At 44.1% G+C, this 26,510-nt stretch overlaps 1 long non-coding RNA gene across 3 annotated transcripts in view; it reads left to right on the forward strand.

Moving 5' to 3' along the window:
* The window catches only part of LOC102166141 (uncharacterized), a 123,829-nt gene that overhangs the window by 59,079 nt on the left and 38,240 nt on the right, over positions 1-26,510 (forward strand). The window lies entirely within an intron of this gene.

Raw genomic sequence — 26,510 nt, forward strand, 5'->3', positions numbered from 1 at the left:
TGATTTAACAAGGAGGAGTCTGGTCAAGGTAGTTTACTTTATAATCCAAAACTTGAGGGTATTGTAGGAAATGTCCTTTCTCCCTAACTTCTAGAAGATGTTTTGATGGCGGTAACAGAAGCTGAATTTACCTGAGTTCGATCTGATTTTTTAAGCATCTATGTGGCACAAAACATTTTATTTATCACTTCAGGATTATATTCAAGTCATATGATACATTGCCCATGCACTCACAGATACCATAAACTACTTAGGGAAGACCAATATTTGGACAGATCAACATACATGACTTACAGCTTGAGGCCTTGAGCACCAGGTTAAGTTGAGCCAAAACTATTGAGTAAAATCCATCAATGGATGCTCTTTGAGCTAGTCCTTCAACTTCCTCTTGGCAAGAGTTTTATTTCCTATTTGAAATGGCTCTTCCCTAGGAAGGTCCAGATTAGGATTGCACAGGAGAGAGGCCCATGTAGAAGAAGCAGTCTCTATAGGAAGCACATCAAGTGGTTTTAAGAAACAGAAAACCCAACTCAAAAGCTACAGGAAATAAAGAACCTAAGTTTCATGTGCCATTGGAAAGTCCAGAGACAGTGAAATTCAGATGCCCTACTTGGTCAGGATTCCAGCACAGCCTTAGTAATTTCTCCACTCTGTCTTCCTCTGTGGGTTAGCTTCATCTTAGGCTAGACTCCTCTAAGACAGGATGGATGGATGGATGGATACATCAGTCCCAGGCCTTCAATTCCCACATGGTGCCATTTTGGAGGAAGAGGGAATTTTTGTTTCTCCAACTATCAAAAGTCTTCCACTCTGTTCGGCCCAACTTAGTTCTCATACCCTTTATAACTGATCACCAAGACTAAGATAGTGTCAGGGGCTGACTGGCATGGGTTTAGAAATAAGAAGATAATCTTCTTATTATCTGTTGTCTTATTATCTGTTATCATGCCAGTCACCATGGCAACAGGGATGAGATTGTGTTGATGGTTCAGGTCAGGCATGACCTCCCCGCTTTGGCTGAGGGTTGGGGTGGTCAGGAGTCAGCCCCACCCATGGTATGGTAGGAGGCAGGAAGGGAAGCATGTTTCCAGAAAGGAAAGCAACAAGGTATACCAAATGTAGACCCTTCAAAACTGGGAGGATTCAGACTCATTCACTAAAAGAAGGCAATAATAATGGTCAGGGATATCTGGGGAAATGAATCAGTCCCTGTAAAGCATTTTGTAAGAATGAGCCACTAAACAATAAGATTGTAGTCACTGGAATGCTTTGTACACACACTAACTCTGCACATTGTCTCAGCTCAGGATTATTTTACTGCTGTTACCCTGGCAGCAAGCCCTCCTAGCCAAGATTGTTTTTATGGGGCCAGCTGAGCTAGAGACGCCTGGGGGGGTTTTAGCTCCTCATTCCTCTCAACGACGTTTATTACTTACTTCATAACACAGCCCCCTCAACAGCAAAAGGAAAATACTGGAGAAAGATCAGCAGCAGTGGAACCGATACCCCTCCTTGCAGCCCCCTCTCAGCTCAGGTGGGCAGGCCTCTTGGTGGTTCGGTGCCTCGTGTGGCTGTCTTCTCTGAAGGGAGCAAATCCGTTGCACCTGCACAGTGGAGCTATCACAGTGGCCGCGGTGTGGATAAGAACCCTGGGTTGCTTGGAAGTCTTGGCAGGTGGGGCCCAGACCTGCCCATAGTGCAGCATCTCTTGTGGGACCTCAGTCCTCTCCTCTCTCTGGGTCTCAGATTGTCCCATGTACCAGCAGCTGACGTTGCCCTATCATGTTTCAAGATCCTAGGTTTTTATGATAAGTTTCCCTGGTAGAAGAGTCCCCATCCTAGTTTAAGACTGAAAAGATGTTCTGTCTTACTTCTGGTGCCCCAGGAAACAAAATCTCTCTGCCCCAGGAGACAGAGATTGCAGGGGGAACTTAGTGGGGAGCACTCTCAGGATCAGCACTCATGAGGGAGGGAAAGAAGTAGGATTTGGGGCTTGGGGAGGACAGGTTGAACTGCATCGCAGCCCCAATGCGGGCCTCGCCACTGTCATCCCACAGGGAACAGTGGAGCCAGGTGGACGTCCAGGGCCCAGCCTGAGGCAGGGGGCTGGAATTTTTTTTTTTTGGTCTTTTTGCCATTTCTTGGGCCGCTCCTATGGCATATGAAGGTTCCCAGGCTAGGGGTCAAATCCAAGCTGTTACTGTCGGCCTACGCCAGAGCCACAGCAATGTGGATCTGAGCCGCATCTGCAACCTACACCACAGCTCACAGCAACGCCAGATCCTTAACCCACTGAGCAAGGCCAAGGATCAAACCCGCAACCCGCAACCTCATGGTTCTTAGTCGGATTCGTTAACCACTGAACCACCACAGGAACTCCCAGGGGCTGGATTTTTATCAACAAGACACCAAGGCAGCTCCCCTCAGAGAGGGCCTGACCTGGGGCAGACCGTTCTCTTAAGCTGGCGGCAGTTTCCTGGGAATGAGTCCGCAGTGAATTTTCAAACAGCCAACACTGCTGGAAAGCAGGGACAGAATGTCTTGGAATTGTATGGGGATTCAGAAATCTGGGTGACAGACCTCAGGACCCACTGCCTGTCTTGCACCCACATCCTCTGTGGGGATGTGGGGACCAGGGTCATGTCTCTCCCCTTCCCAGTCTCTGTCCCCATATGATGGCCCGAGACACCCAGCCTTCCCTCTAGTGATTTTCCGAAGGGAAGACTAATGCTGGAGCCCCCGCTTCTCCTGCCTTCATCCATGATGGGACTGAGCATAACTCTGTTATGCAAAGAGCCCAGAGGAAAGCCAGCCTCCTTAGAGTTTCTGAGAATATTATTTTGACCCTGTAAGCACTGCCTTTGAAAGGGCATTTTAAGTTATTCCCTAGAAAAAAGGAATTTGATGTGTTGAATGTTACCTTTGAGAACCTCTCTCCCCGTCTGTATCCTTGTGAGCGTCCCTTGTGTGATATTATTAACATTTCCCTAATACATACCTAAGGGAACCAGAGGCTGGCAACCTTTTTCTGGAGGGGCCCTCTGTCTGAGGAACCCTCTCCTGCTTTTTGCTCAGAGAAAAAGCTTTCTTTACAAACTGAAACAATGCTAATTTTAGCATTCATTTTTCCTATTTTTCTGATTTAACTGTTTTAAAGAATGCTTTTCTTATATTTCTGTCCTTTGGTTTTAAGCAAAAGGCACATCTTAAAAATATCTAATCGATAAAGAAGATGCAATTCCATTATGCATCACTTCCTTTAATAGGACCTATTTTAAACCTGGACTTCCTGGAACTTAGATATCCAGTGGTTTATCAGAAATAATTAGACAGTTTGAATAAAGTATATTTTCAAATCCACAACTGCCTCTTTGGATATAAATTTGTACAAAGCCATCAAAAGGACTCTGATAAAACCACTCCACTTGAAATGACGTCCTCACTTAAATGGAATTATCATAGCGCACTTGTTCGGGGAAAAGGATATAGAGATAGAATCCCCAAAATAGGTGTTTTTAGAATCAATCAAGAATTTAAGAGAATTCAACTTTGCAAAACATAACTCCAGTGTATGAGATGACATTTTCTTGGCTAAGGAAATTCTCACCATTAGACATCAACTGCAGATTTTTTACTGAGTCTACTTTATGTTCCACACTACTGGTCAGAGGAGGGTGTGTAGCAAGATGTATTTTTTTAAATGTCCTGCCAGCAAGAAATCACGGTCTCATTGGGGAGAACAGACTAGCAGAAAAGATAATTAAAGCACAATGAAATCTCATATACTCAAGGTTTAGTGGGAGTTCAGGGAGGGGAGGGCTCAGTCACCGCAGGCTGGCGTAGGTATGAAAGCTTTTACAAAGGGGTGAGGAGTGAAGCCTTTGAAAGCCCCAGTTGAACTACAAAAATACTTTCTGGGAGGGGCAGTGTTTTAAGTGTTCATTACTTTTTAATGTCTTATCTGTAAATTATTGATTAGACCGCTGAACACAGAGTTGTACTTGAGAGGAATACCCGACAGTGGGTCAGGTGAGCCTGTAGGGAGGGAAGAAGGGAGGGAGAGAGAGCCAGAGAAGGTTTGAGAGCTGGAGGCAAAACCTGGGGGAGGAAGAGAGTCCCCAAGGGCCAGCAAGAGGGTATTGACCCTTGGTCCAGTTTGATTCAGGGCCAAATTTGCTAACCCTCACTGAGTATAAAGAGCATTGAATATCTGCAGGGTACCCTTGATGGCCCCACTCACCTTTGCTAATTCTCAGCCCTTCCAAGTGCTAGAGAGCATAACCAGCAAACCTGAGTCACAGCAGCATGACTCAAGACTTTCAGGGAGAAACCGAGAAGAGTACATAGCAGGTAGTCAGGAAGAGGAGTTATCATGAATTGAGCAGGTGCTCTGCCTGGCCCTGCTGTATACCTGTATTAGGCAGTATTTCATTTAATCTTCAAAATCATACTGTGAGACTGGTTCTCCTATAGTACAGATGAGGGCAGTGACTTGAGGGTATGTCACCTGCCTTAAAGGAAATATTAGAAATGCACTCCCTAATCCATTCATTGAATGAATAATTGATCGAACCAATCAATTAAGAATGCTCCATGAGAAAGAAAATCGCTAAAATTGTGAAGCTTTGTAAAGTGCCTAAGTATGAACAAAGTACTTAGACGGAGAGAGAAAGAACCTCTCTTGGCTCTTAACCACAATTCTCCAAGGAAAATATTTTGCTTCCTCCTTCTGCACATAAGAAAGTGGGCTCCCAGAAAGGGTATGTAATTCGCCTATGACCTCTCAGTAGGTAGGAATCACTTGAAACAGGCTTCAAACCCAGATGTTCCAACACCAAAGCCATTTTTGTTCCCACCAAGGGCTCCACTCCAAGTCCAGGAGTAGGAAGACAGTGGGCTGAAGGGAAGCTGCCCTCACACGGGTGAAGACAGTTACAACTGACAGAATTGTTTGGCTTTCCCATGGTTATTATTCTCGTGATTCCTCTCTGTCCACATTGTCTTGTGTATAAAACTTGGCTTTTTCAAAGGGAATTTGTGTGTGTGTGTGTGTGTGTGAAATTCTGATGTATAGCAGGGAGAGTGAACATACGCAAAGACCGCATCCTATCCTGAAACTAGACTTGTGCAAGAGAAAGGCAGAATCACAGTAATCTTAAGAATCAAGAGAGGAGAAGCCAGCAGAATCCCTAGAGGTCGTGAAAAAGAAAAAATGGAGCAGAGAAGAACAAGAACAGATTTGAAGGGTGGCTTCAGGGCTTAGCTGATGAGAAAGCTGCCACTGGGGATGTTGCCATGGCAGTAAAGTCCCTGGGAACAGGCCTCCAGTCAGATTCCCTGCTCATCCCTCAGGATTCACCCCACAAAGCCAACGCCTCTCTCGGAAAGACCTTGTGGAAGCCATTAAGATAATGCAGTTCCTTTCTTGCTGACTTTGCCATTGGGAGCACCAGGCAGATCCCTTGAGCCAGACTTTCTTCGAATGGAAGAAGTAGAGGAGTTGCTGCCATGGCAACACAGTTCCCCTGCCCATTCATACCATCAGTGAGCTGGGGGAGATCCCTGGAGGAAGTGGTTCCCCACCCACTTCACCAAGGCAGGGAAATTGCCAAGGACACACAGATGGAAAGGAGCCTTAGGGAATGTTTCCTCTAGCCTGAAATGAATGCTGGAAGTTGCCGTGGCAACCAGATTCCTTGCCCACCAAACCATGAAGGAGGGAGAATGGCAGAGCTGAAGGGCTGCAGAGGAACAGGTTCCTACCAACTCAGGCTGGGTGGGGTGCATCTGTCTTAGGTCAGAGGCATCCTGGGGAGCCCAGCCCTTTCCTGTAGCATCTGTAAGGATGAACTGGGTATTAGCTCTTTTCCATGAACAGATAGTAGTAATGAAGCAGGAGGACCTAAAGGAACAGCTAAGGAAAGCAGGTGGACAGTCGCTGTCCATCTCAGCAGTGGCTTTGTCATCAGGAAGCATTTGAACTGCAACTTGAATTGAATTTCCTTATTTCCGTCTCACTTCTTGAATTCCCTTGGGTAAATCCCTCAAATAATTGTAATCTAATACTCAAATGGCTGGGTTTTGCCTCTTGGGAGCTGGGAGTAGGAGGAGGAGAAAACAGGTTCTGGTAGGTTCAAATATTAATATTCAAGTTATGCGTGTCTGTGTGATTTATATATTAAAATTTTGTCTGATCTATGAAAGAAATGAAAAATGAATAGAAAGGTATGAGTTCAAGAGTCCCAGCGCTGTTGATAACAAGGAGTTATTTGACCCAATTAAAACACAGCCTGTGCAGTCAGAGAGCTGAGGGTCTGCATCCCTGTTTACTATTGGATCTGTTAGTCAAACCCAGAGACTAAGAAGGGAAGGATGCATGAAACACATCAATATGTAAATGACTGGTCTTTTTAAAGACAGCTTTATTGAGGTATAATTGGCATACAATAATTCGAGCACAAAGTGTATCCTTTGATAAGTTCTGACATATGTATAACCCCCCTTTAAATAATCAGGGCAATCAAGTGACTATACGCATCCCCTTTAAGGCTCCTCCTGCCCTTTTGTAACTTCTTCCTCCTATCCTTTCCTGTCCCCTCCCACACCTAAGCAAACTCTAATGTACCTTCTGTCAGGATAGATTCATTTTTTCCTAAAGTTCATATACATGGAATCCAACAGTATGTACTTTTTTTAGTCTGATTTCTTCTGTTCAGTGTAGTGATCTTGACATTCATCCATGTCATTTTGTGGACCAATATGTCGTTCCTTTTTAATGCTGAGTGTATTCCTTGTACGGATGTACAGAAATTTGTTTATCCACTCATCTATTGGTGGACATTTGGGTTGTGTCGAGTTCAGGGCTAGTACACATAGAGCTGCCTAAACATTTGTACAGGTCTTTGTGTGAACATATATCCTTTTTTCTTTAGTAAAAACCTAGAACTGAACTGGTTGGATCATACAGTAGGTGTATGTTTAACTTTTTAAGAAATTGCTACAATGTATTCCAGAAAGCTTATACTCTCAGGAAGATATGTGAGTTCCATTTGCTCTACATCCTCTCCAACACTTGATGTGGTCAGTCCTTTCAAGTTTTAACCATTCCAATAGGTGCATACTGGTATCTTATTGGATGATTGATTTTTATTGCATTTCCTCTTGTTGGATCATTTTTATTGCTTTCTGGGTTCAGAAAAACAGCGTCACTTGAAACCTGATGGGGGTGAGTGATGAATTAAACCAGCTAACAGGCCACATGGCTAAATTTGACTTAATGAGAAGAAGAAATTAGACTTATTTCACCATCATTTTACTGTCCAAGAATGATAGAGATATGGCACTATGACTTTAGTACAAGAGGCTGGTGGCAGATGACATTTTATGCTCGTGGGTGATCACTGTGACACCTACAGTTTATCAGGCTTTTACTATATATCAGACACTGTGCTGAGGGCTGACAAACTCTTTCCTTTCATCTGCACAAGAACACAGTGAAGAAGGTAAGTATTTTCCCATTTAGCCATTGATGGAATTGAGGCTAAGAGAAGTTAGGTATCTTGGAAATAAGTAGAAAATACCTGGCCCACAGCCAACCCTGGTGCAAAGCTGATGCTTTTAACTACTATAGTCTGAGCTGCCCAGGTGGTTATGGATAGGAAACCTGCCATGATGGCACCTGGAATCGTTGGTATAAGATAATAAAAGTGAAATTGAGGGAATTATTATTAATTTTCTTCTCATTTAGCCTGGTATCCTCCAACAATCCTGTTATTTCCTTCCCGGCTGTAGGCCGCCCCTCCCATTCTTCTCCCTCAGTGCTCTGTGCTTTGCTTGTATGATCTGATAAGTTCTTCTGTACCACAATAATTCCGTGATTTACATTTCATCTCAAAAATACATTTAGAGTACTCACTCTTGAGTGCGCAAAGTGAATTTTATATCAGCTGCTATAAGGAAGAACATAAAGACAAATGTATATAGACCAATTGACTTTTAACGTCCTTACAGATCTGCTGGGAAAATGAGTATAATTCAGGTCAATGGCTGATTGTTTGATCTCAGCAAATATCTATGTAAAAGTACTCAACCTTACTAGTTAAAAAATAAGCAAATTAAAATCAGGAGTTCCCGTCGTGGCGCAGTGGTTAACGAATCCGACTAGGAACCATGAGGTTGCGGGTTCGGTCCCTGCCCTTGCTCAGTGGGTTAATGATCCGGCGTTGCCGTGAGCTGTGGTATAGGTTGCAGACACGGCTCAGATCCTGCGTTGCTGTGGCTCTGGTGTAGGCCGGTGGCTACAGCTCCGATTCGACCCCTAGCCTGGGAATCTCCATATGCCGTGGGAGCGGCCCAAGAAATAGCAAAAAGACCAAAAAAAATAAAAATAAATAAAAATAAAAAAATAAAATCAGACGCCATCAGTTACATGTCAATTATATCTCAATAAAACCAGGTTTAAAATTTTTAATTAAGGAGTCCCTGTTGTGACTCAGCAGGTTAAGAACCCGACACAGTGTCTGACGCAGGTTTGATCCCTGGCCTCGCTCATTGGGTTAAGGATCTGGTGTTGTTGCAAACTACAGCATAGGTTGCAGATGCAGCTCAGATCTGGCATTGCTGTGGCTATGGTGTAGCTCCAATTTGACCTCCAGTTCCCAGATCCTAGCCTGGGAACTTCCATATGCTGCAAGTACAGCCCTAAAAAGAAAAAAAAAAATTTTTATTTAATTTAAAAAAATGAGACAGCATATCTTCTTATCTATAGCATGTCCTCGCTTTGCAGAGGTTTATCTACATGCACACAAACATACATACACAAACAGTGTTAACGCAGTTGCCCTGAAACTGAATTTCTAGACCACAGAGGGAATTTTTAAATTACAACTGTTGCTTTCAAAGGAAGCTGTGCAGTGTGTGTGTGTGTGTGTGTGTGTGTGTGTGTGTGTGTGTGTGTGTGTATCCAGAAGTGTTTCTACCACTCGGCCCAGTGGTTACCCTTCTGAAAATCCACCCTAAAACAATGAGGTTCAGATGATAAGATTTACCTAAAAACTATTTATCGTTGCCTTCCAATAGTAAAAACCATAAAAGCAACTAAAATTTCGATACAGGAGAGCTATTAAATAAATCTTGGTACAGTCATTTAGGTGGAGAATTGTACAGCTATTAAAAATTATACTATTGGGGCATATTTAAGACAACAGGCTCTGCCCCCTAATAATGTTCAGTGGAAAGAAGCAGCGTAAAAAATTGTATGCGGAACATGGTTCCAGTCTTATAGTAGAAATCACATATCCCGAAACCTGATTATCAAGTAATTTTTATTTTCAGAAAGTAAGATGTGGGAGGAAAGATAGTAAAATTTAACAACTGATATTTTGTGAGATTTTAATTTTATTCTTTACGTTTTGCTTGTATTTTCTATAGTCGGAATGACTACTTCTACAGCCAGAAAAAAAATAATAGTTTTTTTTTTAAAAAAAAAAAGCAAAATAATAAATCAGCCCGGATATAACAATTCATTGCCCAACTTCCTACCTCGCCTCATCCACATAAAATGGGGCTGACTGAGAGAACCACCCGGATTGGAAGTGGCAGCATTGTTGTGTGAACTGCAATGACATTTCTATTCGTCCTCTAGAATCTGTAAAAGGAAGACCTCTGGTGACTTGTATAGAAACACTAAGACCTAATAAAAGCTGTCTTGAATAAGGTCATTGCCCCTTCAGAGGAGGAGGAAGGCTGTGTCACGCCCTGACGTGCCTATTTCTGGCACTCGCCTTTGTGTGAGTGCAGCACGACTGGATTATCAGCTAAAGAATCTTAGGACAAGGCCCTACCAATAAGGAGTCAAAGTCATGTGGAAGGGTTGGAGGAAGAAAGACCAAGGACTTGGGCATGGGAGGGGCTCACAGACATACCTTAGGACAGACAGAAAATAGGCGCCCATATATCAGCTGCATTCCCCACCATCCTGGAGAGTAACTCATATCCTGTGACATTGCTTTCTGTCCTTGATTATCTCAAATACAAGCAAGTATTATCAATCAGCCTTTCTGAAAAATACCAACTAACGAACCACATTTCCTTTTCCTTCATTTGTCTGTGCTAATAGCAGCGTTGCTGTAAACCTTCCTGAAATAGAAGGCAGCACATTTCTTAAAACTTTTTTTTTTTTTTTTTTGATGCGTGGTGTTCCCCGCTTTCCCTTTCCTTGTATTTCCCATGCCTCTCACAAGAAAAATAAAAGAATTCAAAATTCTTTTCCAGTTGACGATGCTTTGGTTAGTGGGGTTTTCTTAAGCTATCTTTCCCAATGGAGGCTGTTTTCATAACAAACTAAAAATAAGTGTATTGCCAGTATTAATAAGAATGTGGATTAAAAATATGCTCAATCCATTTTGATAAGCTATTCACAGGCATAAAGAAACATTCAAAGAGGTTAATCATTATCATGAGAAAATCAGAAAAACCATCACTTTCAAATGAGGTATTTAGGAAATACTCCCATATGTTTAATCATCCCTCTGGCATTCATGTTGGCCAAGTTCAATTAAGTCAGTGGCAGCATTCGTGGAGCACCACAAAGCCTTTAAGGAACAGGGTCAGCTGAAGAAGCCAGCCTAGTATGACATGCCAGCCCAGGCCTGCCAATGAAAAACCTATAAAAGGACATAGTGGAAAATTCCTAGGTCCTGAAATCCTAGCACAGGTAAAGGGAAGTTGCAAAGACAGCAGTGCAGGTGCACAGCAAAAAGTCTACAGAAGTACGGTGCAGGGAGACTTCCAGGGCCTGTACCACCCAGACGAAGCCTAGAGAACCTTAATTTGCAGAGCAGCGGAGTTGATGCCTTTTGTAGTAGGGTTACAGTATTTCTGGATGCTGATGGAGACTCTTTAAAAGTAGAGAAGTTTCTGAGGCCTTTTGGGGAGACTCACCCTGGGGAGGCTGCTGAACATAACTGCTGACCTGAGCACAGCCATAGGCAGAAGGACAACACCGGGAAGCCTAGGTCTGGGCCTTTGGGAAGAAATGCATCACACACAGAGTCTGGAGAGCTTTTATGAAGCAACAGATTCACAGGTATCAATATAATACAGAAGCTAAACTTCATTTAAAATCTGTAACTGTAGGAAATCTTACATATGACTTCTAGATCCTCATAAATCCATTTATTTCAGAAAAGATTCTAAAGCTTATTCCAGTTCTTTGGAAGAAATCTGGGAAATCCTTAATTAAATGTGGGCATTTAGATGAGGACAGAATACAGAATAAAGGAAGACTCAGAAATCTCTGGGGTTGTATCAGGTATGGCCACATGGAGAAAGTAATTTAGGAATTTTATTTTGAACGTGTTGGGAACCTATTGGCAGAAAGGTCTGAAGACAATGAGGCTGTTCACGGCAGGCCTGGGGTGGAGTGACTACAAGCAGGTGAGTGCACTTCAGCCACAGATGGGGAAAGGAGCAGTTCTGCTCAGCCAGCCTTGGAATTGAGATCCGTGGCTGTTCTGGGTCAGATGAGGGGCCAGTCCCAGACTCTTCTGAGTACAACTGGATTTCCTTTCTGAAGCAGAACCTGCGCTATTCCAGTACCTGAGGGTCTCCCAGAGATAAAGTTCTTCAGGAGAAAACCTGGGGATGCCTGGGATTAGAGATTTGGGTCAAGTCTAAATTCGTATTTGGGTGGATATTAAGTTTGTCAAAAAGATGGGGATCAGTATGTTGAATAAAATGAATGATCTGAATACTCATAAAAAGATACAGGGGAGAAAAAGGATATGGCAGAGGAAAGCATCTGAAATAATAGACCAAATAAACTGAGCTAGAATAATAGGATTTAGTGTACTTTTTAAATTGAAGGCAAGCAATCAGAAATGGAGGGTAGGTTTTCTTTTTTATTAAAGTACATTTGGTTTACCATATTGTGCCAATTTCTGCTGTACAGCAAAGTGACTCAGTCATACATCTATATACATTGTTTTTTTTACCTTGTCTTCCATCATGGTCTATCCCAGGAGATGGGATATAGTTCCCTGTGCTACACAGTAGGACCACACTGCTTATCCATTCTTTTTTTTTTTTTAATAATTTTTTTTATTTTCCCACTGTACAGCAAGGGGGTCAGGTTATCCTTACATGTATACATTACAATTACATTTTTCCCCCACCCTTTGTTCTGTTGCAACATGAGTATCTAGACAAAGTTCTCAATGCTATTCAGCAGAATCTCCTTGTAAATCTATTCTAAGTTGTATCTGATAACCCCAAGCTCCCGATCCCTCCCACTCCCTCCCCCTCCCATCAGGCAGCCACAAGTCTCTTCTTCAAGTCCATGATTTTCTTTTCTGAGGAGATGTTCATTTGTGCTGGATATTAGATTCCAGTTATAAGTGATGTCATATGGTATTTGTCTTTGTCTTTCTGGCTCATTTCACTCAGTATGAGATTCTCTAGTTCCATCCATGTTGCTGCAAATGGCATTATGTCATTCTTTTTTATGGCTGAGTAGTATTCCATTGTGTATATAGACCACCTCTTCCGAATCCAATCATCTGTTGATGGACATTTGAGTTGTTTTCATGTCCTGGCTATTGTGAATAGTGCTGCAATGAACATGCGGGTGCATGTGTCTCTTTTAAGTACAGTTTTGTCCGGATAGATGCCCAAGAGTGGGATTGCGGGGTCATATGGAAGTTCTATGTATAGATTTCTAAGGTATCTCCAAACTGTTCTCCATAGTGGCTGTACCAGTTTACATTCCCACCAACAGTGCAGGAGGGTTCCCTTTTCTCCACAGCCCCTCCAGCACTTGTTATTTGTGGATTTATTAATGATGGCCATTCTGACTGGTGTGAGGTGATATCTCATGGTAGTTTTGATTTGCATTTCCTTATAATCAGTGATGTTGAGCATTTTTTCATGTGTTTGTTGGCCATCTGTATATCTTCTTTGGAGAACAGTCTATTCAGGTCTTTTGCCCATTTTTCCATTGATTGATTGGTTTTTTTGCTGTTGGGTTGTATAAGTTGTTTATATATTCTAGAGATTAAGCCCTTGTCAGTTGCATCATTTGAAACTGTTTTCTCCCATTCTGTAAGTTGTCTTTTTGTTTTCTTTTGGGTTTCCTTTGCTGTGCAAAAGCTTTTCAGTTTGATGAGGTCCCATGGGTTTATTTTTGCTCCAATTTCTATTGCTTTGGGAGACTGACCTGAGAAAATATTCATGGTGTTGATGTCAGAGAGTGTTTTGCCTCTGTTTTCTTCTAGGAGTTTGATGGTGTCCTGTCGTATATTTAAGTCTTTCAGCCATTTGGAGTTTATTTTTGTGCATGGTGTGAGGGTGTGTTCTAATTTCATTGCTTTGTATGTAGCTGTCCAGGTTTCCCAGCAATGCTTGCTGAATAGACTTTCTTTTTCCCATTTTATGTTCTTGCCTCCCTTGTCAAAGATTAATTGACCATAGGTGTCAGGGTTTATTTCCGGATTCTCTATTCTGTTCCATTCGTCTGTCTGTCTGTTTTGATCCCAGTACCACACTGTTTTGATGACTGTGGCTTTGTAGTATTTCTTTTTTTTTTTTTTTTTTTTTTTTTATTAAATTTTATTTTCCCACTGTACAGCAAGGGGGTCAGGTTATCCTTACATGTATACATTACAATTACAGTTTTTCCCCCACCATTTCTTCTGTTGCAACATGAGTATCTAGACATAGTTCTCAATGCTATTCAGCGGGATCTCCTTGTAAATCTATTCTACCTTGTGACTGATAAGCCCAAGCTCCCGATCCCTCCCACTCCCTCCCCCTCCCATCAGGCAACCACAAGTCTCTTCTCCAAGTCCATGATTGATTTTCTTTTCTGAGGAGATGTTCATTTGTGCTGGATATTAGATTCCAGTTATAAGTGATGTCATATGGTATTTGTCTTTGTCTTTCTGGCTCATTTCACTCAGTATGAGATTCTCTAGTTCCATCCATGTTGCTGCAAATGGCATGATGTCATCCTTTTTTATGGCTGAGTAGTATTCCATCGTGTATATATACCACATCTTCCGAATCCAATCCTCTGTCGATGGACATTTGGATTGTTTCCATGTCCTGGCTATTGTGAATAGTGCTGCAATGAACATGCGGGTGCATGTGTCTCTTTTAAGTAGAGCTTTGTCCGGATAGATGCCCAAGAGTGGGATTGCAGGGTCATATGGCAGTTCTATGTATAGATTTCTAAGGTATCTCCAAACTGTTCTCCATAGTGGCTGTACCAGTTTACATTCCCACCAACAGTGCAGGAGGGTTCCCTTTTCTCCACAGCCCCTCCAGCACTTGTTATTTGTGGATTTATTAATGATGGCCATTCTGACTGGTGTGAGGTGATATCTCATGGTAGTTTTGATTTGCATTTCCTTATAATCAGTGATGTTGAGCATTTTTTCATGTGTTTGTTGGCCATCTGTATATCTTCTTTGGAGAACAGTCTATTCAGGTCTTTTGCCCATTTTTCCATTGATTGATTGGTTTTTTTGCTGTTGGGTTGTATAAGTTGTTTATATATTCTAGAGATTAAGCCCTTGTCAGTTGCATCATTTGAAACTGTTTTCTCCCATTCTGTAAGTTGTCTTTTTGTTTTCTTTTGGGTTTCCTTTGCTGTGCAAAAGCTTTTCAGTTTGATGAGGTCCCATGGGTTTATTTTTGCTCCAATTTCTATTGCTTTGGGAGACTGACCTGAGAAAATATTCATGGTGTTGATGTCAGAGAGTGTTTTGCCTCTGTTTTCTTCTAGGAGTTTGATGGTGTCCTGTCGTATATTTAAGTCTTTCAGCCATTTGGAGTTTATTTTTGTGCATGGTGTGAGGGTGTGTTCTAATTTCATTGCTTTGTATGTAGCTGTCCAGGTTTCCCAGCAATGCTTGCTGAATAGACTTTCTTTTTCCCATTTTATGTTCTTGCCTCCCTTGTCAAAGATTAATTGACCATAGGTGTCAGGGTTTATTTCCGGATTCTCTATTCTGTTCCATTCGTCTGTCTGTCTGTTTTGATCCCAGTACCACACTGTTTTGATGACTGTGGCTTTGTAGTATTTCTTGAAGTCTGGGAGAGTGATGCCTCCTGCTTGGTTTTAGTTTCTCAGGATTGCTTTGGCGATTCTGGGTCTTTTGTTGTTCCATATAAATGTTTGGATTGTTTGTTGTAGTTCTGTGAAAAATGTCATGGGTAATTTGATAGGGATTGCATTGAATCTGTAGATTGCTTTGGGTAGTATGGCCATTGCTTATCCATTCTAAATGTACTAGTTTGCATCTACTAACCCCACACTCTCAGTCCATCCCACTCCCTCCCCACTCCCCCTTGGCAGCCACAAATCTGTTCTCCATGTCTGTGAGTCTGTTTCTGTTTTGTAGATAGGCTCATTTGTGCCATATTTAGATTCCACATACAAGTGATATCATATGGTATTTGTCTTTCTGATTTCCTTCACATAGTATGATAATCTCTAGTTGCAAGGGTAGATTTTCTAGTCCTTTCTATTCATATACATTCAGATGATGTAGAGTAATCAAATATGCATGATGTTCTCTGTTGCATTATCAGAGAGAACCAACCCCCATCCCCTGCATTAAATCTGAATAAAGAAAAAATTCTGCTTTTGTGCATAGGTAGGGGGGAAAAAAGGGTTAACAGCAGGCAGGACAGGTTTACCGGCAGATCCCAGAGGGGCATCTTTATTATATATAGCCCATAATCCAGGGTGGCTGATACAGACTAAAGGGGTTTAATTCCAGTGAACCAACACCTAGTGAGCACCTACTAAGCCCAGGGGGCTGAGACTGTGGAAACACAAAGATGAATAAAAGAGATTCCTCCCTTCCCGAGTTCACAACCATTTATGGGAACCAGATCGGAACAGGAATAAGAAAGATAAAAGTAAATCTAGTCTTTAGAATTGTAATAAACCAGTATTAAAGATGCCCAGACCGTTTGTTGAGAAGAACAGCAATCTGTTCAAATGTAAGCCAAAGGTGGTATCTAAAAGGCCTAGCTAGTCTGCCAGGTAGACATCACTTGTGATTTGGGGGGGTTGCAATTAAAAACATCAAATCACAAGCCCTCTTTGGCCCCTGGAAACTCGAAATCCAGCATTTGGCATCTCTGAAGGAGATCAAGCAAGGTGATCAAGCTTCTTTATCTCAAGGCAGGTGTAATGCCAAAGAGTGCAGGCTCCGGGGTAGACACTCCATGGATCCTAGGTCTGCCTCCACCGTCTACTAACTGTGTGAGCCACAGTTACCTTGTCTGTAGAATGGACTCCTTATTACAATATTGTTTAGAAAATTAAGTGACCCAACATCTGTAAAGCATTTAGAAGCATTTCTGGCACATAGCAAGCACTGAATAAAAGTTGGCCACTTTTGGAGTTCCGCTTGTGGCTCAGCAGAAATGAATCCGACTAGTATCCTTGAGGACACAGGTCCGATCCCTGGCCTCACTCAGTGGGTTAAGGATCCAGCATTGCCATGAGCTGTGATGTAGATCACAGACGCAGCTCGGATCTGGCATTACTGTGGCTGTGGCATGGGCTTGCAGCTGTAGCTCCAATTTGATTCCCAGCCTGGGAACCTCCATATGCCGCAGGTGCGGCCCTTAAAAAAAAAAAGTTGGCCACTTGTATTGTAGAAGCCTCAGACTAGGAAGTCCTGACTAATACTTATCAACCAAACCCTAACAGGAAAGAGCAAAGAAGAGATACAGGTTCAGGAGGTTAGAGCTGAAGCGAAGTGGGGTAAGGGGTTAAAAGAGTAGCGGAAAACTAATAGCTGGCTGCCTTTCATTGCTGCTCAGTACCTCCCAAGATGGCAGGCAATTCTGGGCTGTGACTAGGGGGAGTCAGGAATGTTGCCTGGAGCACAAACCCAGAGGAGGTATTTGCTCTCAAGCTCCTGCAAGCAAAGAACTGTGCCTGGCTTGCCTCACCCTAGTTCTGGCTCTGCTTAACATTCCTGCTGGTTTCCTCCTAGAGCTGGTTTCTTGGGTTTACTGTCATTGTTTTTGCTGGAACAGGAAAGACCATGGACAAATAGGTGAGAGAAATAAAGAAAAATTAGCCAGGGAATTAGTCACCAAACCTCTGTAAAGCCACGTAGTGCGAGTGATCCCGAGAGTGATGCTCGCCTCCAGCATGGCTGTGCCCACCAGTGACCCAGTCAACGATGTGGGGGGCTTGTGTTGGGACCCCCAACCCCATCCACCCCACTCCCTGCTTAGAAAGCTGCCCCTGTAAGGCAGAGTCTGGGTTGAGGATAGAGAGTGACTGCTCGGTTGGCAGCAGGGAGAGTACATGAGTTGACTACCAGAGTTGCTGAGTCTCTTGGAATGACCGAAGCTGACCTCCTTTAGTCCTATAGAGGTGTTTTCCCCACGTTTATATCTACCATAGCTATAACCATAACCTCAAGCTCGTAACTAGGAATCCATTCTGTCGGACCACACTGCTCACATCCTCCAAGGGCCCCTTGCCAGGAAGCTGTCTGAGATGTTTAGGCACCCCCTAGTGGTAAACCTTTGTGCCATGGCTCCAGAGAGCCCTCACCACCGGGAAGGCAAGATCCTGAAAGTTGGTGGGAAGACCATTCAGCACCGTTCAGGACAGTGCCTTCCCCGCTCCCCAGTGCAAAGGGGCATGCCAGACTGGCTGTGCCAGAGGCCATGTTGCCTCACCTCTGCAGAACAGTATGCGGGAAGCATGTGATGCTTGCCAGGCAGAGACCGTGCTACATTTTCCAGAAAACTTAGGATTCCTAATCAAACCTTCTCCTTAAGTAGTTTCTGGGGCACAACCTCTGTGGACACTTTCAATTTTTTTCCCCCTTTGTCAGGGAACAAACCAGAACCTCTCTGAGACAGAATGAGGCTTCCTTCCCTTCTCCTGGTCCATATACTAGTAAGAGGACTAGAGTCAAGCTGCAGAGCTGCTCTAGGGCTGACTCCACAGGCTTCTGTGTCAATGACACATTGGCCCATGGTGTCCAGGCTAAGACTGAATCAGAGATGTTACTCGTTATTTTTGTTAATAGTAATCAACATAGAATGATCACTTGAGGGAGTATGGTTATAAGACACGTGGACTCTCATGCCAGACAGCCCAGAATCAAATCCCATCCTTATCAGTTACCAGCTCTGTGACCTTGAAAAAATTACTTTTTTTTTTTTTTTTGTCTTTTTAGGGCCGCTCTCGCGGTCTATGGAAGTTCCCAGGCTAGGGGTTGAATCAGAGCTGTAGCCACAGGCCTACACCACAGCCACAGCAATGTGGGATCCAATCCACATCTGCCACTTACACCACAGCTCACAGCAATACTGGATCCTTAACCCCTGAGCAAGGCCAGGGATCGAACCTGAGTCCTCATGGATACTAGTCTGGTTCGTTACCGCCGAGCCACAAAGAGAACTCCTGCTTTTGTTTTCTAATCTGTAAATCAGCGATACTAGTAACTACCTAATGGGGTTACCCGGAGGACTAAATGAGTTAACATATATAAAGCCCTCAGAATAGAACCTGACACATTAGAAGTTCTGCGTGTTAGCTGTTATTGTTGCTGTTGTTCTGAATGCTAGGCATATAAATTATTATTGTTATTATTGCTATTATTAGTCTGCTTTCTTTTATAATAATTTATAAAAATCCTGATGTGGACAAGTAGTTTTTAATTCCTTCCTGAACTACACAGACCTGAGAATAATGTGGCCCATTTGAGGAGTGTTGTGGGAACCGAAAGCATGTGTAGGGCCTGCAGTGTGGCAGACGCTCGACCAAAGCTGGCAGTGATAGTAACCTGCCATACTGTTACTGAGAGTGGGGTCTGGCTGCTTGCCATTCTGAAGCCAATAAAGAGGCAAGGTTGGTGGAAAGGAAAGCTTGCGTCATTTTGGAGACCCGGCAGGGGTTGGGGGGCCAACCCGGCAGGGGTGGGGGGCAGACTTGTGTCCAAAGGCTGACTCCCCCACTGGCAGTCAGAGCTTTTAAAGGGGAGTTTCAGGGGTGTATAGGTGGAAGGAGGGGGCTACAGGCAGAAACAGCAGAGTCAGCTCTGAGAGTCGTCATGGAGTGATTGATCACTGTCAACTTGATTGTTTTAATTACAATTAGTCTTCAATTCCAGGGTCATTTTGTTCTTATTATCTTGAGGCCAGTTCTTGGAACTGTGCAAGATGGAGCCACTTATGTCATGGCCACAGTCTGGTCATCATGCAGTTAACTTCTTCCTCCTGGTGGGGGTTTCGGTATCTTACAAAACAGCTCACAGGATATGGCTCAGAATATTATCTACAGCCCTTGAGGAAGAACTGAAGGTCCTTGACTTTGTTTAATGACTAAACTATTATTATTTTGTCCTGTATGACTGTTTTCCTTTACTTCTGCATTTTCTCACTTCTCTGATTAAACTTATGCTTTGGCTAAAGTTTCTCTGCAGACAAAAGGCAGTTGGAGGACATGGGGGTAGGAGCAAGAAGTCCTGTCCTTTTCACTCTCACTAGGAAACAAAGAAAGATGAAAAACCAAGACATGTAGCAGCCTAGGCACTGCTACTAACTAGATATGAGGATTGCAGCCTCTCCAGACAAATTGCTTAAACCCTCTTGGTCTAATTCCTCACAAAATTTCTACAAATTGAAAAGTTTAGAGCTGGCTATTCTTTGAGGTAACTGTCAACTCTAACATTCTGTTGTACTCGAAGAGCAGTGACTGCCTGGAAGAGATCGAACTCTCATCAGGATCTTAGTGAATACTGTCGTCTGGTGACTGCTGGGAAAAAAAAAGAAAGAATTGGAAGAAAGGGTAGCAGACAGCTCTGCAAGGCATGGTGGAGCTGAGCTCAGCCCTCCTCTGACCTCATCTGAAACAGATGTCAACATCCCTTCTCCACCTCCAACCGATGACTCCATCTCTGTGCCCAGAGTTATCACTGAGTCGTGACCTCGTGAGTTAAATGTGCATTAACTAGAAGTCAGAGAAGCAGATTCTACTTGTTGCTCCAATACCAACCAGGTGGAAGTCCTAACATCTCAGTACCCCAGGATCCGTCCCCTCTCCAAAACGAGAAGGACAGTTTATCTGCCTTGAGCATACTTCCCAGCAATCCTGGGAAGGTACATGACTTTGACTTAGTAAATGAACTTTAGGAACTAAGGAATGTCCGAGGAAAAGAAAATGGAGACACACTGAATCAACTTCAGGCTGACTTTTAAAGACCAGAAATGAAGTTTCCTAGTGGCGCAGAGGGTTAAGGATCCGGTATTGTCACTGCTGTGGTTCTGGTCACTCCTATGGCACGGGTTTATCCCTGGATCCGGAACTTCCACATGCTGCAGGCATGGCCAAAAAGAAAAAAAAAAAGACAAGAAATATATATTACACCATTTAAATGAGATCTTCATTAGAAAAAAAAGATCAGTGCAAACTAGAGGTGGCCTCAGTGAGTTGATAGCGGTAGTGTCAACTAATAGAACTGGAAGCCCAACGTGGATAAACTAAAAACTGATATATGTAAGCATCCTGTCCAGTCCCTCAGAGAGCTTCAGATTCTCTCCCAAGGTTCTCAGCTTCCCTAGCATTCACAGTCCCCGTGTGTCGGGGCCTTCTAAGGGAATGTATTGCTGGTAAATTTGCATACATTAGCATTATCAAGAATACACAATGATCTTATTATTATGTAAGCAGCCTCAGTTTTAACAGGCTGTCAGTCAACTCCCTAGAGGCTTGGCAGCATCTAGTTTGTTGGCAGATAGAACATTCCAACCTGCTTTTTCCTGTCATGTTTCTGACAAACATTATCATAGCCAGGTGCCTTTTTGAGCCGTCACCTCATCTAAGGCATCTGCCTTATCTATCAAGAGGAGCACCCATTAAGAATTGGGGACAGTATTTCAGCAGGTAATTAACCGAGCTAAATGAGCATATAAATTTGTTTCCAATTCAGCTTTCCATTTCTTTTCCCAGCTGCTAATAGAGGGAGCAGAGTCAGTAATGTGTTATGAATGGATGATGTGTGAGGTTATGTCTTAATAAAAAACACATGTCCATGCAGATCTTTACAGCCAACAATTATGAGAACTCTGACAATTTTAAAACATCCACAACACATCCAAAAAAGCACTATCTGGTATTTTATGATTGATTATAAATCTGTGTTTTTTAAAAGGAGATTTTTAAAAATGCATTTGCAGTCAGAGCCAAACACACTCAAAAGTCACAGGATGCCTCCCCTCGGAGCCTCTACAAATCTCAGCACCTGACCATGACCTCACCTCCCTTAAATGTCCCAAACCAAGACATTCTCCAGAAGGACACTTCTCAACACACTTTATTTCAAAAGGAGTAGGAATGAGGACAATGTCTTTAAGTTTGGACCTTTTTTTTTTTTCTTATGCTTTTTAGGGCTGCACTCAAGGCGTATGGAGGTTCCCAATCGGAGCTACAGCCTACACCAGAGCCATAGCAACGCAGGATCCGAGCTGCATCTGCGACCTACACCACAGCTCATGGCAACGCCAGATCCTTAACCCACTAAGTGAGGCCAGGGATCCAACCCACAACCTCATGGTTCCTAGTCAGATTCGTTTCCACTGCGCCACCATGGGAACTCCATGGACTTTTTTGATTTTTAGAAAAAGAGGAACATTGGGTTTGCAACCTACCTAGTCACTACCCTCACCCTACATGCAATCCAAACTTTAATCCTATGAACTCCAGCCTTATGCCTAAGACAGTGAGCTTTCACTCAGAGCAAAGTAGATCTGTGAGGCTGGGGAAAACAACTCCCAGAAAGGATGAGAAGGAGATCTTAAGGTACTCAGGCTAGTCTGAGGTCAAGCATCAGTGTCTACTCCATGACAAGGACAAGATGGCTTTCTGTAAATGGAGCTGCCAATAAATTCGGGGGATGGGGGGCTTATTGGAAACAGAAATCAACAGAAATGGAGTTGCTATTGAATGGTTAGTGGTTAGCCCTTCCCCCTCCCCACACAATGCAGGGGATCCTTCTTCAATAGGTAAACTCCTTCCCCTTATGACAAGCTTATTCATGAGTGCAGATTGGTCCTAAGCTTTGGGAAGGGTTGAGAGTAAACTCCGTGAGATGTTGAAAGAACAGCAAAGGTGAAGAGATTCCCGTCAAAGCAGAAGCCAAGTGTCACTTCGGCAGGCAGCTGGAGGGAACATCACGCCAAGTAGACACAAGAGGCACAGTTTGGCAATATCCAGAGTGCTCTGATTCTGCAGGTCCCTGCCAACTGAAGTGCTGAGGAAGAATTGTGTTAATTAAGAGGAAATGTGTGTGAAGAAAAACGAATATCATAGCAAATGCCACTTGGCTCTAAAGCCAGAGGATTTTGATCTTCTCCAGGGCTGGGTGGGGGACATAGCACTAGGAACAAAGCCCACACAGGCTTCACCCTGTGTGCTGACTTCTTCGCCCTCTTCGTGAGCCAGATGACCCTAAGTGACCATTCTCATTCACTGCCTCTGTATACAAAGTTTGTAGAATATTTCAAGTGTTCAGTGTTTCATGTTTGAAGCCTGCTCATGGGCCCTGGGGCTGCAGAAAAGACCCTAGATCGGGGTTCTTGGCCTCAGGATTCATCTGTGACAGTTTAGCCAGGGAGGAGACTGTTCTGCCTCTGGGTAATTAAGCAGATGAGATGGGCTCTGATCTTGCTTCTTGGAGCAAAGGCTCTGCCACACTCCCTTCTCTGGAAACCGGCTGTTCCCCACAGGCCCTGGTGATGGGACAGGGTGTCCTTTGGCCACAGCTGATGGGATCAGAGCTAGATGGGGGACCCAAGATGAGCCAAGAGATGCTTTGCCTTGAGATTTAGAATCATAACCCAGAGATGATCACCCCAAGCCGTGTAGATGCAAGACCAAGAGAGCTGGTTTCCCACCAGATGCACTTTGACAAGCAGACTGAGAATGTCTGGTTACGGGAAAGGGGCGGAAAGGATCTGATACCTAGAGAGAAGCAGAGATAAGAGATGACCCGAACATCCCTGCAGAGGTGGGGGAACAACTTGAGGTGCTGACTTGTTCAGCTCCAGTGGAACTGGGCCATAACTTCCCACAGTGGGGTGCTTTGCTGTGGGCTGGATTGAGTGAGCCTAGGGCCCCTTAAGGAGCCAGTGCAGACAGTGCTGTGAGCAGGTGTGTAGAGCCGGCGGGGGGGGGGGGGGGGGTTAGCACTGATCTAGCAGCCCTTGAAGTTGCCTTCCATTCATCAGAAGAGTCAGTTCTTACAGGCCCCCTGCCATCTCTCACCCTGCCTCAGGTCCAACACAGCGGGCCCAGTGTGTGGCTGAGGGACATTTTTTTTTTTTTTTTTTTTTTTTTGATCCCTGTTAGAAGACATGGCTCTGGTGACCTTGACCTCATTCATCTAGTTTGCAGCTTCTGCCACTTCTCTTTTCCCCCAAAGAGCTCTGTTAGTGTTACCTGGTGGCTGCTTCCTGCGCCATGAATCAGCACGCTGTCATCAATCCCCCTGTGAATTCTGAGAACCTGTTCCTCTGAACACTCGGCTGGCACCCTACCTCCTGACGCTTCCCTGTGAGGGCTTGGAAGCTGCTTTGCAGTCTTGAATGGTTTCCCATTTGTTATAGGTATACGTCTTGTTTTCACAGTTAGAACTCCTTGAGAGCAAGGGCTCTGCGTTGTTCCTTTTAAAGCCCTAGTATGTGATCACCTCAATGCAAGAATAAGCCCTCTGTGAACAAAATGACAATCAAGACTCCTCGGTGCTTCTCCACTCATCAGAACACAAGAAGACGAGACCCGAGATGGGCCTGAGCTGGCCCATTCTTTCTGCACAAGCCCCTCCACCTCAGGGCAGGACTGAACCTTAAGGCCAATCCTCAGCATGGGAGAGCCCTTAGGGACCCAAAAAACAGTATTTCAGAGAATGATAGTGAGGCTCAGAAAATGTCCCCCTCTCCACATCACCCACACCATCCCTCTGTACTGGCCCCCAGGGCCTTTATCCAAGAGGCAGCTCCCTTTTGCTTTAAGACGAGGAGGAGGAAGCCAGCAGGAGCAAGCAGGTCTGACAGTCTCTGCTTCTTTTTCCAGACTCTGGAAGCTGAGGGGAGCCAGGCTTCTGACGAGTCCCCACTCCTGCTTTCAGATGCTAATGAGCCTGGCCCACAGCCTCCTGGCTGAGCTCCTGGTCAAGGAGTTCAGCCCAGCACTGACCTCAAATGACTGGTCACAGATCTTCTCAAAGCTTTTCTGATTTAAACCCAGTTCCTCTGCATCTCCCCCAACCTCCCCAAAGAAAACAGCTCTGGGACTCATAAAACAAGGCAAGCTCGCCTTGCTCCTGCTCCAGGCGTCGCCCTGAAGGGGTTATGCTCTCCATCAGCCATTTTCGTACCAGAGCTTAGAAAATCGGCTCCTGGGGGAGGGTGTCCCAGAACCAGTTTCTCTACCCAAGTCGGACCTCAGACAAGGCTCATTATGCAAAGCAGGCACAAGATGGACAGTTTGGCAGGAGTTCAGTTACCTCAGAACTCTCGCCAGCTGTCTACACAGAGGAAGTAGTGTGTTAATTAATGGGAAATTCATGTGAAGGAGGTTCATTCCACGTTTCAGAGCAAAGCCCCCGTCAGGAAACAAGGGCCCGAAGAGAGTCACGGCATCAGGCAGGATGGGGGTGTTTGTGAAGGAAGTGGTGGTCCTGCCTTTCCTCCAGAGCATCCCACAGTCTCTCCCTCCTCCCCACGCTAATGAGACCCTCTCCTCCCCATTGGCACCCACAGCAGAGGAAATGAGGCTTTTCAGAATATTCATCGCCTGCAGAACCACCTCTGCAGGGAGGCACAGCCCGCAGTCACAGCGCCTCTGGCTGTAAGCGTGGGCTGTAAAGATGCTGCTCGGCAGCCTGGCTCCCCGCTTCCCCAGGGGTGTTTCTGCTCCATTAACACCCTCTCCGTCAGCCCCTCACGGAGCTGACACCCAGCCCTGTTCACGCTGAATGTCAACTGCTGCTTCCTGTGTCTGTGTCTCCCACGGGACCCTGCGTTCCCTGAGGACATAGCCCAGCCACATTCATTGGCCCATATTGTAGGATGATTAAACATATTGAGTAAATGCTTGGAAGAATGAATGACTCAACCCCCAGGATAGGCTCTGATAAACGAAGATTAAAATGAAAATCTTCATGAGGCCCAAGTGATACTACTCCAGAATATTCTCATTCTGAAAGCCTTTCACCCATCTAGAGAAAGGAATTGGAGACTTTTAAACACTGGGTAATTGGGAGAGAGAAGAGTTTGGGGAAAATCCAGTGGCCAATCAGAGCAGAACAATGGGACCCCTTAAGACCAGGATACAGGCAATAAGGTGACGTCTTGTCTGTAGAGAATTTAAGCAATAAGAGGAGTTCCCATCATGGCTCAGTGGTTAATGAATCCGACTAGGAACCATGAGGTTGCGGGTTCGATCCCTGGCCTTGCTCAGGGGTTAAGGATCTGGTGCTGCCATGAGCCGTGGTGTAGGTTGCAGATGCGGCTCAGATCCCGCGTTGTTGTGGCTGTGGCGTAGATTCCCTAGCCTGGGAATCTCCATATGCCGCGGGAGCGGCCCTGGAAAAGGCAAAACAAGACCGAAAAAAAAAAGCAATCAGAATCTGACCACAATTGGTTTACTTTTTTATCACCTTTGCCAGCAATTTTAAACAATGTCATTGATAAAAATACCTCTTCCTAAAAAAAAAAAAAAAAAAAAAAAACTTTCTCTGATCAAAGTTGTAAGCTATTGCTGCAGTTTATTGTTGAGTATTATAACAAGAGAAATCCCATTGTTTTTCTTTTGTGGGCGTTATTATTTCTTTTTTGATTTTACAGTAATCACTGAAAATGGTTTTGTTGTATAGTGGAGGTGCTTGTTAAAACGTGATGCACTTCAGATGTCAAGCCAGTAATGCCAGTGGGGAAATCCAGGGCGCTGAAATCAGACCATGGAAGCCAGGCACCCACTGCAGACCAGCTCTGCTCCCACCCGTCACTCTCTAGTCCTTCTCTACTCACTCATCTCTTTATACTTCCTTCACAGCATTTTGCACTGAAATTCTCCCCTCCTCCTCCTCTTTCTCCTCTTTCTCTCTTTCTCTACCTCTCTCTCTCATGCACACCTCCAACTAAAATATGATCTCAGGAGAACAGAGGCTCTGATTTGTACTGTATGTAGAAGGTACTTCAAAAACATCTGTTGGATTAATTACTTAGACAACCTACATATAAGGCAAATTTCTACTCCAGTCTTCAGATGCAGACCCTCTGAATGTACCTGGAGCCAGAGTGGGTGGACCTTCCTCTGCAGGTCTGGATCCTTTAATTAAGTTGCTCTTTTTGTTCAGTGGTACTGTAATAGCTCAAGTCACGTTGCTAAGGGCAACATACCTTTGCTTTTCCACCTTCATCTACTCACAGCAAAAAAAAAAAAAAAAAAAAAATCTTTGAAAAGG

This window comes from Sus scrofa, chromosome 10 (assembly GCF_054392235.1).
Source record: "Sus scrofa isolate SSC_HxYL_T2T_F1_AM1 chromosome 10, Sscrofa_HxYL_maternal_Yorkshire_Landrace_v2.0, whole genome shotgun sequence".
Taxonomy (NCBI): Eukaryota; Metazoa; Chordata; class Mammalia; order Artiodactyla; family Suidae; genus Sus; species Sus scrofa.